The 12984-nt window shown below is 40.8% G+C and overlaps 1 pseudogene; it reads right to left on the bottom strand.

Annotated features, from left to right (window-relative positions):
• LOC125889092 (Na(+)/H(+) exchange regulatory cofactor NHE-RF3-like) overlaps positions 1–12984 on the bottom strand; it is a 268747-nt pseudogene that overhangs the window by 179736 nt on the left and 76027 nt on the right.

Consider the following 12984-nt stretch of genomic DNA (forward strand, 5'->3'; position numbering starts at 1 on the left):
TTATCTTGCACATTTATCTCACCAACTCCGTCAATTATCCGTCATTGTATCATAATTTTCGCAGTATAGAAAAGTGATTTATCTTTTTATAAATGACAAAAGACACATCTGCCTAATTTTTGCTGTGGTATCGTGATACTACTCAGACCCGTGATACTTTCACTGGTATCTTACCGTGGGTCCCAATTTTGGTACTCTGACAACACTATTATTATATGTATTTTACATTTCAAGTTGTAAAAAGTAAAATGTTTTGTTAAAAAACTATTTTGTTGCATAATGAGAATTGAGAAAGCAATTTATGTTCTTGATTACCGATACCGATAAGAGTAGTAGTACTGTTAAAATCTTAACAATACCCATCCCTACCAAAAGTAAACACCTGCATAGCTTGGAATTGGCTTTTTTTTTTTTTTTTTTTAAATGAAGGTTTTGGACATTCACCATTATTAGAATCCAAAATGGCCACCAGAGATTGAAAAAAAATGGAAACATTAGTATATTCCTCATGTTCTAATGATTCCCCAAGAATTTTGCATGAAAATACATTAGGAACTGGACAAATAGACAAGTGCTCCTGTGAGAACCGTGAATATGCACAATACATTTCATAGAACTGGGTCCAGGAGATGTTGCAATATCTCACTCTTGACAGCACATGGGCAGACTGCTTATATGCCAAATTCTGGAAACCTACCCTGTAGAAGTCCATGTTGTTCACGTACTCCTCATTGACCTCCAGCACTCTGTCTCCGTCTCTGAGGCCGCTATGCTCTGCAGGACTCCATGGCTCCACATCTCTGACCTCAAAGCCCCGGCTGCTCTGGTCCATCCACAGGTTGAAACCAAATCTCTGCCCCTCCAGACGCTTCAGCTGGCACAATCTGGGCACAAGGCTCTGATCAGGCTCTGCACACATGGTTAGTATAGATCATCAGTACTAGAAGGACATTGGGGAATGATTTTAGATAAAGAGTTCTCAAAGACTGTATCAAACCTCACCAGGCTCATCAGCGATCAGCAGAGCTGGATTATCAATCCCTTCCTTTGGATTAAAGGTAAAACTGATTTAAGGAGAAATTAAAAATGGACAGTCAGTATGTCAGTGTAACACAGCTGAGGAACTTTACATAGAATTCATTTTCATATCAAAACTAGTATACAAAATGGCTGTTTAGATGTACTTTAATGTACTTTTTAAAGGACTATATCAGTGTTTTGGAAGTTGTACTTCATTCAAGGAGACTTATACTATTGACCTTTTCAAAGAATGCTGTGCTACTAGAGATTTTATATTAACTTTACTATATTAACAAACAGGCACCCAGAGATTTACATTTATTTCCCTATATCATCTTGGTGATGAATATCCATCAGTTTCATATATTCACAAGTACTGATTTTACATTGTGGTAAAAAAGAAAACCCCAGTAAGACCTGTGTCAATATCATTGTAATGCAAAGCAACATGGAACCCCTTAACTACATTCATATTAGACAATTCTCCAGTGCACCATTCAGGCCAAGTGCAATGTATACAAACTACTGTGTATTTGTCATAACCCAAATCTTTCTCTGATGTTAACAGCAGCAAAGCAGAGCAGTGAACAGAGTCCAGCACAAGCAAGGAGGGATAGTGGCATGCATGGAAGGATTTTGGATGGAGTGTGGAGCATTTTTTAAAACGTTTGAGCATTGCCTTCATCCTTCTCCAATTTTGCTCCATTACTGCTCACACAATGAGTTCAAAGAGTTCACCTCAATGCACCAATCACAGCTCACAGTCACACAACAGCGGGGTGGTACTAAGCAAAAAAACTCCATTGAGATTCAGACAACTTTATTAATCCCACCAGAGGCAATTAATTTGCAGCAAGTCTTGTACACATACTATAACATGATAAATGAAAAACACAGGAGACACATTTAATGAAAGACTCATAAGCCTCTAGTTTCCCGGTGCAGCACAGGGTGGCGAACCCCGCGCAGAGCTAGTTTCGAGCAGCACAACCCGAGGCGCGCTCAGTTTGGTAGTTTGGCAGATCGAGGTGCGCTGAGATGGGTATGGTGGCGCAGCAGGGAGAGATGTCAACAGATCCAGCTTGGCGCAGTGACAGTTTCGTGCCAAAAGGCTTTGCTGAAGGTGCGCTAAAAGCTCGCCAGCTGAAACCAGATCTACTGTCAGCACAGGTGGAGCACAGCCGGTGGAGCGGAAGTTTGGTTGATCAGCGGACATTGCACACACGTCACCAAAACCTCACAGGCAGGTTTCCAGAATGTCAGGCACATTAACAATGCAATAAATACCCACAAAAACCACTATTCAATGCAACTATCTGCAATCAGCACATAAATGTATCTCTATATCGACTGTCCTGTCACATCTGATGTCAGATCAAAGGGGACTGGCACCGTTTGGCACGCGTAATGGAAACCCAACCTGATTTGATTAACACAGCTGCAGACTAATGAGTTCACATCCCTCTCAGCCAACCACAAACAGCCACAGCATCAGATAGGGAGTATATATTCAGCATCTGTCATCTTAGAAAGTCCATGTTGTTCACGTACTCCTCATTGACCTCCAGCACTCTGTCTCCGTCTCTGAGGCCGCTATGCTCTGCAGGACTCCATGGCTCCACATCTCTGACCTCAAAGCCCCGGCTGCTCTGGTCCATCCACAGGTTGAAACCAAATCTGTGCCCCTCCAGAGGGCGGGTGAAACAGACCTGCTTTGACCTGCAGGATATTGTAATGTCTTAACTGTGGCCGTTCTTACCGCAATTCCCCTCCAAAATTTACACCAATTGAAGCTGATAGAATAAATGCAATTATCATGTCTTTATCATGTGAATAGTGGGGGGAGGAGGGGAGGGGGACACTTAGCGCTCCATCATTGCTGTAAATGATTAATCATCAGCAGTGGAAGCATTGGAAAGTGTAAATTCTGAGGTTTCTGTCAATATTTTTTCACGCTTGTAGGATAAAAATCTTGGAGACATTAGTTCAAATAAATGACATATTTCATTGTACAGAGCTGAGATTCTGAAGATAAACATCCTGCCGGACCTGTCTTTACAATATGAGCAACCAGACAAGGAGGAGGTCATCGCCAGCTACGTCTCAAGGTTCAATCAAGGGGGGTGGGTTTGAAGCCTTCGTATCTTCCCTGGGTGTCAGGAAACTCCTGACGTATCCGAAGTACAACGCATGATGGGATGACTACACATATCTTCTGCCCAAGGAAGCCCCAGCACCAGCTCAAAAAACTGCTATAGGCTAAATACCTGTAACGACTGAGAAAATTGAACATTATGTTAGTTAACAGGTTCGATAATGTCAACATCTGTATTCACATTTTTTGAATTTGGATTCAGTAAATCCTTCATTTATGGTCCGTGTACTTTGCAGCCATTCATTTTTCGTTTTGATGTTGGTAAACAAAAAACGGGAAATGAGTCGTCTCCAGTTTCTTGTTTGGAAATTGGAAATCGAAAAACAGAAAATGAGCCTTTATCTGATTTTCTACTGTGTTTATTAAACACAAGTCAGGAAATAAAATACGACCATAATTCTTGTAATCAAGCTTGCTTTGCCTTGATCAGGAAAGCGTTCTTCTTCTTCTTCTTCTTTACCATTTTTTTCTCGGAATTTGGGGCTTCTGTCATGGGCATCACAAGTAAAGTAAATGATGCCTTTGAACAAGATGACTCGGTCATCCTTACCGATGGTCAGGGAAACCAGATCTTGGACACAGAGGGAACCAGAGGTAAATTAATAAATAAAAATGAGTATTTATAACCCTCTGGTTTTAACAAAACTACCCCCTTTTCTGAAAAATTGTATACTTTATGTAGGGGAGAGTGGGGTAAAGTGAGACACTTTTTACATTTGCTCCCCTCTAAGCGAGCTAAAATGATATATCAGTAAAATTTACACATTTCCCATTAATTCAGGATGTTTCCTAGCAATAGAAAATTTCAGAATGTATTCAGGATGAAGGGCAGTGGAAATATGATTGTTTTTGAAAAAGTGGTCTTGTGTCTCAGTTTACCCCTGAGCTGGGGAAATCAAGGGGGTAAAGTGATCCACTTACTTTTTCCACTCTGAAACTACCATTACAATACATGTTGTAACAGTTAGAATCCTGACAACTAGCTTGACAACCACACATTCCAGAACTAATGTCGGACCAGTAACAGAATCATGGGCATTAGTCAGTTAAGCACTTTTTTTGATGATGATTGCATTTTCACTGGTTCAGATTTTGTTGAGACCAAGTAGGTTGATAATGATAATGGTCTAGATGCAGTGTTTGATACAATTGAAGAGGTGGTCCTGGCAGCACAGGGTCTTCGGGAGGTGTCAACTACAATCAAGGAGCTGATAAACCTGGCAAGTTCCAACCGAAGAACAACAGTGTCCTTGACAGAGGCTGAAGCAGCTGCTGTCAAAGATGCCTTCGCATGTATTGTCTGCAAGGGTAAATAAAAAAGTTTTGTCTTCTATAAGCAGATGTCAGTGCAACTCATCTACCCATGTCCATGAAGAAAATAGACCCCGACGCCAATGATAATGTAACCACTTATTCAATTACTGTATTTTTATTTTATTTTTACAATTGTTTTCTGATTCAAATTTGCAGGTCCAGTGGTTGAGCCCATGGTTTCATCGTGTTGTCATAGCATTGTTGGCTGCAGGACCTGCATTGAAGAATGGCAGCAAAAATCTGCAATTTGCCCAAAATGCCAAACAGGTGATTTTGACATCAATACACAAAAACTCACCGGACTGTCCAATGCATTGGCTGTACTGGAAAACATACTGTGCTAGTAAAACTGTACAGTATGCAGTTGTGCTCATGCTGTTCGTCATTATTCAGTTTTTTGCACTTGAATAATGTTTTTTGCATTCAAAGCACTTTTGACTTTTAAAAATGTTTGTGCATCTTCATAGTGTTATTTTATTTTGGCAAAATCATCTTTCAGTGTTGTAAGAGCCAAAGTACCTCATATTTGCACTATTTTATGTTGTATATTTTCATACTGTTTTCCAGAAACATTGGGAATTTTATACAGAAAGGACTCAGTAAGTTGTGTTGCTATGCTTTTTGTGTTCCAGCTGAGTCTCAAGCTCAACTTCAAATTAATTCAAAGTCAACATAAAACCTATAAAGCTTTTGTAATATTTTTCTATGCCTTTGTAAGCCTAGAAAGGTTAAATAAAATGGTTCAAAGAAATACAACTTTATTTGCCAAATTATTCAACTGACAACTTAGGGACATGGCAGCTTTGTAACATATTAATCAATAACTACATCCAGGTTTTCAATATGTAAAAAACAGACCAAATGGTCTGCTTATTCAGCATCTTGGAAAGGACTATCATCGTTGTTTACCACATGATTAAAAAGAAGAGGGATGTCAGGGTAGTTCTCTGCAAAGCTCTGTTCTGCATGGCATCTGCCCTCTTCAGATGAAAATGGATCAGCTCCAAAAGCAGACTCCCAAGTCAGTGAGGATCCCAAGTCTTGCTCATACATGTTTGCCACAACAGAAGCACATGGCAGCAGCTCCTCTGAGACTTTAGCTGGGCAGCCACCTGCTGCCAGTTCATTGGGTATTCCATGACCTAAGACATGGAATCAAAGCAATACAGTACTGGTTAGGTTGGATGGATTGGGAGTGGGAAAAAAAGATCAATATTTCTTAAGTGTAAATAATCAGTTAAGCATACCTGGGATCTTGTGTGCATTCCATGAACCCACCACTCTGTCAAGTCCAATTTGGCTTACTTCAATTTCAATCAATCAATTTTATTTATACAGCCCAATATTACAAATCACAATTTGCCTCACAGGGCTTTACAGCATACGACATCCCTCTGTCCTTAAGACCCCCACAGCGGATAAGGAAAAACTCCCCCAAAAAAACCCTTTAACGGGGGAAAAAAAACGGTAGAAACCTCAGGAAGAGCAACTGAGGAGGGATCCCTCTTCCAGGACGGACAGACGTGCAATAGATGTCGTACAGAACAGATCAGCATGACAAATTAACAGTAATCCACATGACACAATGAGACAGAGAGAGAGAGAGAGAGAGCGAGAGATGCAGGTAATGACAGTAGCTTACAACAACATTATTGAAAGTAATAATATTATAGTTATAGTTCTGGCTACTGTGGTACAATATGTTGAAAGTATGTATTAATATCTGGCAGTATACATGTGTGACAATAGTCGTGTATAATAACAGTAGAAGTATGACTAATGACTAATGATGGCAGCAGCAGCAGGAGGCATCTGGCAGGACCACGGCAGCAGCACAACCACACACGTCACACTGTCCAGGCACCGCTGCAATATGAGTTAATCTGAGAGACAGTGGAGCACAAAGGCTCCGGAGAAGAAGCCGAGTTAGTGACATCCAGAATGGCCGAGTTAGCAAGATGCAGTAATAAAATACGAGAGAGAGAGAGAGAGAGAGAGAGAGAGAGAGAGAGAGAGAGAAAAGAAGAAGAAGAGAAGGTGCCCAGTGTATTATAGGGGGGTCCTCCGGCAGACTAGGCCTAAGTCAGCCTAACTAGGGGCTGGTACAGGGCAAGCCTGAGCCAGCCCTAACTATAAGCTTTATCAAAGAGGAAAGTCTTAAGTCTAGTCTTAAATGTGAAGACGGTGTCTGCCTCCCGGACCGTAACAGGAAGATGATTCCACAGGAGAGGAGCCTGATAGCTAAAGGCTCTGGCTCCTGATCTACTTTTGGAGACTTTAGGGACCACGAGTAACCCTGCGTTCTCAGAGCGCAGTGTTCTGGTGGGATAATAAGGCGCTATGAGCTCTCTAAGATATGACGGAGCTTGACCATTTAGAGCTTTATAAGTTAACAGTAGGATTTTAAATTCAATTCTAGATTTTACAGGGAGCCAGTGCAGAGAAGCTAAAACAGGAGACTTGACATGTCAGATTTGAGATGCAGAATCTAATGAGGTTGTCCTCCATGTTCACAACCTCTTGATCCAGCAGGTGCACCAGAGCCCGTTTCAGTGGATAATTCACACGATTGTTCACATCTGGCTGCAACCTCTCCACTCAAAGGTTCTGTTGATCAAAAGTTCAAATGATGTTTTTAGGTGAAAGGGAAATAAAACAGCAGAAAATCAATATCATCTTAATATTCTAAGTATGTGCTATATATACAAGGAGTTTGACTCCATTTTTACATTACTTTTGGTGTGAAACTACGTAATAATAACATGGACAGTAAGGCTAACAAATCAAGTCAAGGGATAGATGAGGTTATACAAAAGTATGTAGAAATAAGTATGAACACATAAAAGCACCAAACAAAACGTGAAGAGTAAAAAGTAGAAGTCAGCTGTTAAGCTGTAATCGAAACAAATAGTGCGATGTAAATCAATACTGAATGGATGTACATTGGTGATTATGTACAGTATATACAGTACATGTCTACGATCTGCATCAATTAATTAAGTGTGCAAGATTTATAAGATAAGATAAATTTTATTGTCTGGCACAAGTGAAAGGAATTCATCTTTGACAGGCTCGTATAAAAAACACTAAAAACAAATAGTAAAAACACAAACGTTAAAAACAACATTTAGGTGCAATCATGCTAAAAAGGAGGAGCAGGGGGTCTGTTAAAAGCAGCGAGTGTTCATTTTTGATTGTTCAGGGTGGTTATTGCACAGGGGATGAAGGATTTTTTGTAGATGTTTTTCCGGGCCAGACACTGAAGGTGACAGTGCATGAAGCACCAATAATTTATATTATCTTTTACACAGCCCTCACCCTTGTTGATGTGGTTTGGAGGTATGGTGGCCTGCTGAGGTTGTGTCTGTATCTTGACAGCATCTCCTGCATGTAAAGACACAGGTAAAACTCCCTGCCATGATCAACCCGAACTTGGTCCCACATGCCTTGGTTCACGACTGCAGATCTGGAATAAAATAATGTTTACGTGACTGCACTGAATTTAACTAATTCAATAAGAGTATGTATTTAAAAGATAATGCAGAACAGAAAAGTTATGACAATAATAATGGTAGTTGTGAATATATTCACCTGTATACATCCTCATAAATCACAAGGTTGTTTTTCACTGGCATGGTCGAATGTCCAACAATTTTGCTGCTGTAGCCATCAACAGCCAAAACATGAGTAACACCAAACATCCCAAGCTTTTCATTTTGGTCTAAATGAAGTTTGTGACCCATACATTCAGCATGGTAGGGAGCTGGATTTTAGGGGCCATTTCATTAGTTGAACCTGTAAAATCGAGCACAATATAACACAGTTGTATAGATTCTATCATTAAAACGATAACTGTTATGACAGACAGTTATCCTCACTCATGTAAACCAGTAGGGGTCGCTGTTGTCACGATAACAATCTCAGGAGTATATTTAATGTTGTTGGTCCGTTTCTCAGCTGTTAATTTAGTCCCACACGTGAGAGGTATCCACGTGGTTATCATTATCTGCTTAATTTGCACTTTTAAAGCAAAAGCATCACCTCACGCCGGAATTCATGGTATGGCTGATGGAGCTCTCTTAGGGTTCTTCCAACCTGACCTTCTCCCGCATGCAGCCCCAGTGTAGACAGATAGCCGGTCATGAACTTCCGGCCATATGATGGTCCCGTCTGTCACGAGATTACACACTTACTGTTAGTGTTTGCTATATAATATATAATATTTGCAATACACTGTGGAAATCTGAATGAAAACTCACCTCATATATAGATCGAACTAAAGCACTCTCCAGCTCTGCGTCTGTCTTTTTCTCCTCAGATCATGCCGAGCACAGAATCTTCTGATGCTCATTTCCGAGCATTGCAGGATACCCATCTGGTGCAACGTGCAGGAAATTTCGGCGTGTGTCAAACCACTGTTCAACAAGTCCTTAATCAAAGTAGTGTGTGGTTCCAGCGCCGCCATGGTAGCCTACTACGTTACCCCATAGACGCACGCAAAGCCATTTCCGGGTCACGTAAACCCGACCAATTAAATATTAAAATCAAATTCAGTCCTGTGGTCTATTTTTCCATTTCGTATTTTTGATCTGAGTCTAAAATTGAAATATGAAAAACCAGGCATTTTTTCGTTTTTTTTTGTTAGATTAAAAAACGAAAAACAAAATAATCCGTCACTTTTTAATTTTTTGATTTTTGATTGACAATTGAAAATAGAAAGAACGAATGATACACGGTCCGTGTATATTTTGATAGTTTGATGTTTCGTTTTCAAAATAAAACGGATTTACGGAAATACGGCCGTTTTTCCGTTTTTCGTTTTGAGACACAAAACCAAATAACGGAAGTACTTCCGTTATAAAAAACAACGGAAGTACTTCCAAATAACGGAAGTACTTCCGTTATTTGGTTTTGTGTCTCAAAATGAAAAAACGGAAAAACCAAATCGACAAAACGGCCCAATTTTGATTTCTGCAAATTATTATTTTTTTCTTTTTTTTTTTTTTTTTTACCAGTGACAACGACCCACGGGAAGCGGAAGTTAAGTGTAAGAACTTCAAAATAAAACTTTAGCGTGCTAACTGCTAACTTCTTATATTACAGGCTACCGCTCTCTTTCTAAACCATATGGTTCATATTTATTTTACTACAGTGAAAGTATAAGAGCTGGTTGTTTGGAAGAATGCGATAGGCATATAATTGTCATTTAAGCTTGAGTGCGTGAATGCATTTTGTGGAAAAACCTTACGTTCCCTGAGCATCTATAACGTTAAGTCACAGAGGTCCCGGTCAATAGGCTAGTGGCCTGTTAAATTGAGGTCACATTACAGTTTACATTGCTTATAACGGCTGAGTAGTGTAGCAGTTAAAATACAGAAGTCATCACGGCCAGTTGGCCTCAAGGATTTTGACTCGAAAGGAGTCTCTGTCGCCGTTGTTATAGCAACCGATGACGCCCGGTGCAAAGCCGATAAATGACTAGCAGTCGGATAAAATGATCGCCAAAGGACTAATAAAACACAATTTGTATTCCTTGCAGCTCCCCATTGAATCGACCTCCACACACCTCTCGGTTGAAATGCAATGATTGATGAGACACAGAGCCTGCTGTTTTGAACCTCAAAGCATGTCTACTATTCGTAAACACTGCGCCACCCTGTGGCTAAACACCAAGTACACTAAAGCCATAACAAGTTCTCATTTTCTAATGATTAGCCTGTAAATAATGCCTCCAATAATGCCTGCTGCTGATAATAATCGCAATACTAACAGGCCACTAGCCTTTTGACCGGGACCTCTGTGACTTAACGTTATAGATGCTCAGGGAACGTAAGATTTTTCCACAAAATGCATTCACGCACTCAAGCTTAAATGACAATTATATGCCTATCGCATTCTTCCAAACAACCAGCTCTTATACTTTCACAGTAGTAAAATAAATATGAACCATATGGTTTAGAAAGAGAGCGGTAGCCTGTAATATAAGAAGTTAGCAGTTAGCACGCTAAAGTTTTATTTTGAAGTTCTTACACTTAACTTCCGCTTCCCGTGGGTCGTTGTCACCGGTAAAAAAAAAAAAAAAAAAAGAAAAAAATAATAATTTGCAGAAATCAAAATTGGGCCGTTTTGTCGATTTGGTTTTTCCGTTTTTTCGTTTTGAGACACAAAACCAAATAATTTTGTGTCTCAAAACGAAAAAACAGAAAAACGGCAGTATTTCCGTAAATCCGTTTTATTTTGAAAACGAAACATCAAACTATCAAAATATACACGGACCATACACGGATTCGACTCGTTTCCTGTTTTTTGTTCACCAACATCAAAACGAAAAATGAATGGCCGCAAAGTACACGGACCAGTTATACTGTATTTCCATGTACAATTGTATCTGTAAAATGTTTCATTTGAATTCATGTGTAATATAGAGTATTTGCTTAGGAAAAACTTGGCTATTTGTTCAAGAAAAAATATGATCTGAATTAGTGGCATTGAGTGACTGTTTTTAGTTTATTATGGTGTATGAACAGTGAAGTTAAGTAGATTATTATAGATAAAACTCACTGCTCTATCCCCCGTAGTCGTAAAGGACCGTAGTCAGCCCTGTAAATGTTGCATGTGCTTTGCAGCTAGAACACATGTAGGCAAACAGGTTCTAAACCTGGATGGTCGATCATGCATGGAGGCCTTTCATCCAGCTGCTGCAGCCGTCTTGTAACCTGTTATACATAAAATAAGGTGAGTATCAGCAGTGGCATCTGGCTGACGTGCTGAATTATTGCGGTAAGCAAGTTGTGTCATTTCCGGTGTTTCTGTGACAGCGTCTCTGTACTGCTCTAGTGAATTCTACTAGCCTGCTTTCGGCTTTCTCACTTCAGTTGCTTTAACGTCTACTTCAAGTCTTAACCCACACTAGTTCTGTTTAAGCACTTATAGCTCTCCTCCTTTTTACGACTTCCCTGCTAATCTCTCAGCTGTTGTTTGCACGTTATTAGCCTTGGTAGCTACATTAGCTTTACAGTTAGCGATGGCTTCTCCCTCTGCTCTCTCTTGCTCGGTGTGCCAAATGTTTAGCTATGCCTCTGCCTCCTTTAGCGACAGTGGTAATTGTAACAAGTGTAGCTTATTTGCTGCGTTGGAGGCGAGGCTTAGTGAATTAGAAGCGCGGCTCCGCACCATGGAAAATCATTCAGTAGCTGCGGTAGTTAGCCAGTCCCCTGTAGCCGGTGCGGAGCCACATAGCATAGCCTCCGCTAGCGGTCCTCTGGTAACACCCATTCGGCCGGGAGGCTGGGTAACTGTTCCTGAGAAGCGCAGCTCCAAGCCGAAGCCCATGGCTCACCACCAGCCTGTTCATGTTTCCAACCGCTTTTCCCCACTCAGCGACACACCCGCTGAGGATAAAACTCTGGTTATTGGCAGCTCTATTCTGAGAAACGTGAAGTTAGCAACATCAGCGGCCATAGTCAAATGTATCCCTGGGGCCAGAGCGGGCGACACTGAATCAAATTTAAAACTGCTGGCTAAAGCTAAACCTAGATTCAGTAAGATTGTTATTCAATGACACCCGATTACACCAATCAGAGGTCACTAAAATTAATATTGCCTCGGCGTGTGAATATGCAAAAACGATGTCGGACTCCATCGTTTTCTCTGGATCCCTCCCAAATCTGACCACTGATGACATGTTTAGCTGCATGTCATCATTTAATTGCTGGCTGTCCAGGTGGTGTCCAGCAAACAATGTGGGTTTCTTTAATAATTGGCAAACTTTCTGGGGAAAACCTGATCTTATTAGGAGAGACGGCATTCATCCCACTTTGGATGGAGCTGCTCTCATTTCTAGGAACCTGGCAAATTTTATTAGTAATTTAAATCCCTGACAACCCAGAGTTGAGATCAGGACTCAGAGTCGCAGTCCTATACGCTTCTCTGAGCTTCTAGTTCAGTTACCCAGCCATAGTTTTCATAGTTTTATACAAACGGTGTCTGTCCCCCGACTACCTAAATTATTTAAATCTAAAATTAAACATAGAGGAGTTGTGCATAACAACCTCATAAAAATTAAAACCTCTTCTGTGACAGAAAGACAAAACAGGAGAATTAAATGTGGACTGTGGACTGTGGACTGGCACGGTGGTGTGGTGGTTAGCCTCACAGCAAGAGGGTTGCCGGTTCGATCTCGGGTGTGGGAGCCCTTCTGTGCGGAGTTTGCATGTTCTCCCCATGTCAGCGTGGGTTCTCTCCGGGCACTCCGGCTTCCTCCCACAGTCCAAAGACATACAGATTGGGGACAAGGTTAATTGATAACTCTAAATTGTCCGTAGGTGTGAATGTGAGCGTGAATGGTTGTTTGTCTCTATGTGTCAGCCCTGCGATAGTCTGGTGACCTGTCCAGGGTGTACCCCGCCTCTCGCCCAATGTAGCTGGGATAGGCTCCAGCCCCCCACGACCGTCAAGAGGATGAAGCGGTTAGAAGATGAATGAATGAATTAATG

The sequence above is a fragment of the Epinephelus fuscoguttatus genome, linkage group LG5 (assembly GCF_011397635.1).
Source record: "Epinephelus fuscoguttatus linkage group LG5, E.fuscoguttatus.final_Chr_v1".
Classification (NCBI taxonomy): Eukaryota; Metazoa; Chordata; class Actinopteri; order Perciformes; family Serranidae; genus Epinephelus; species Epinephelus fuscoguttatus.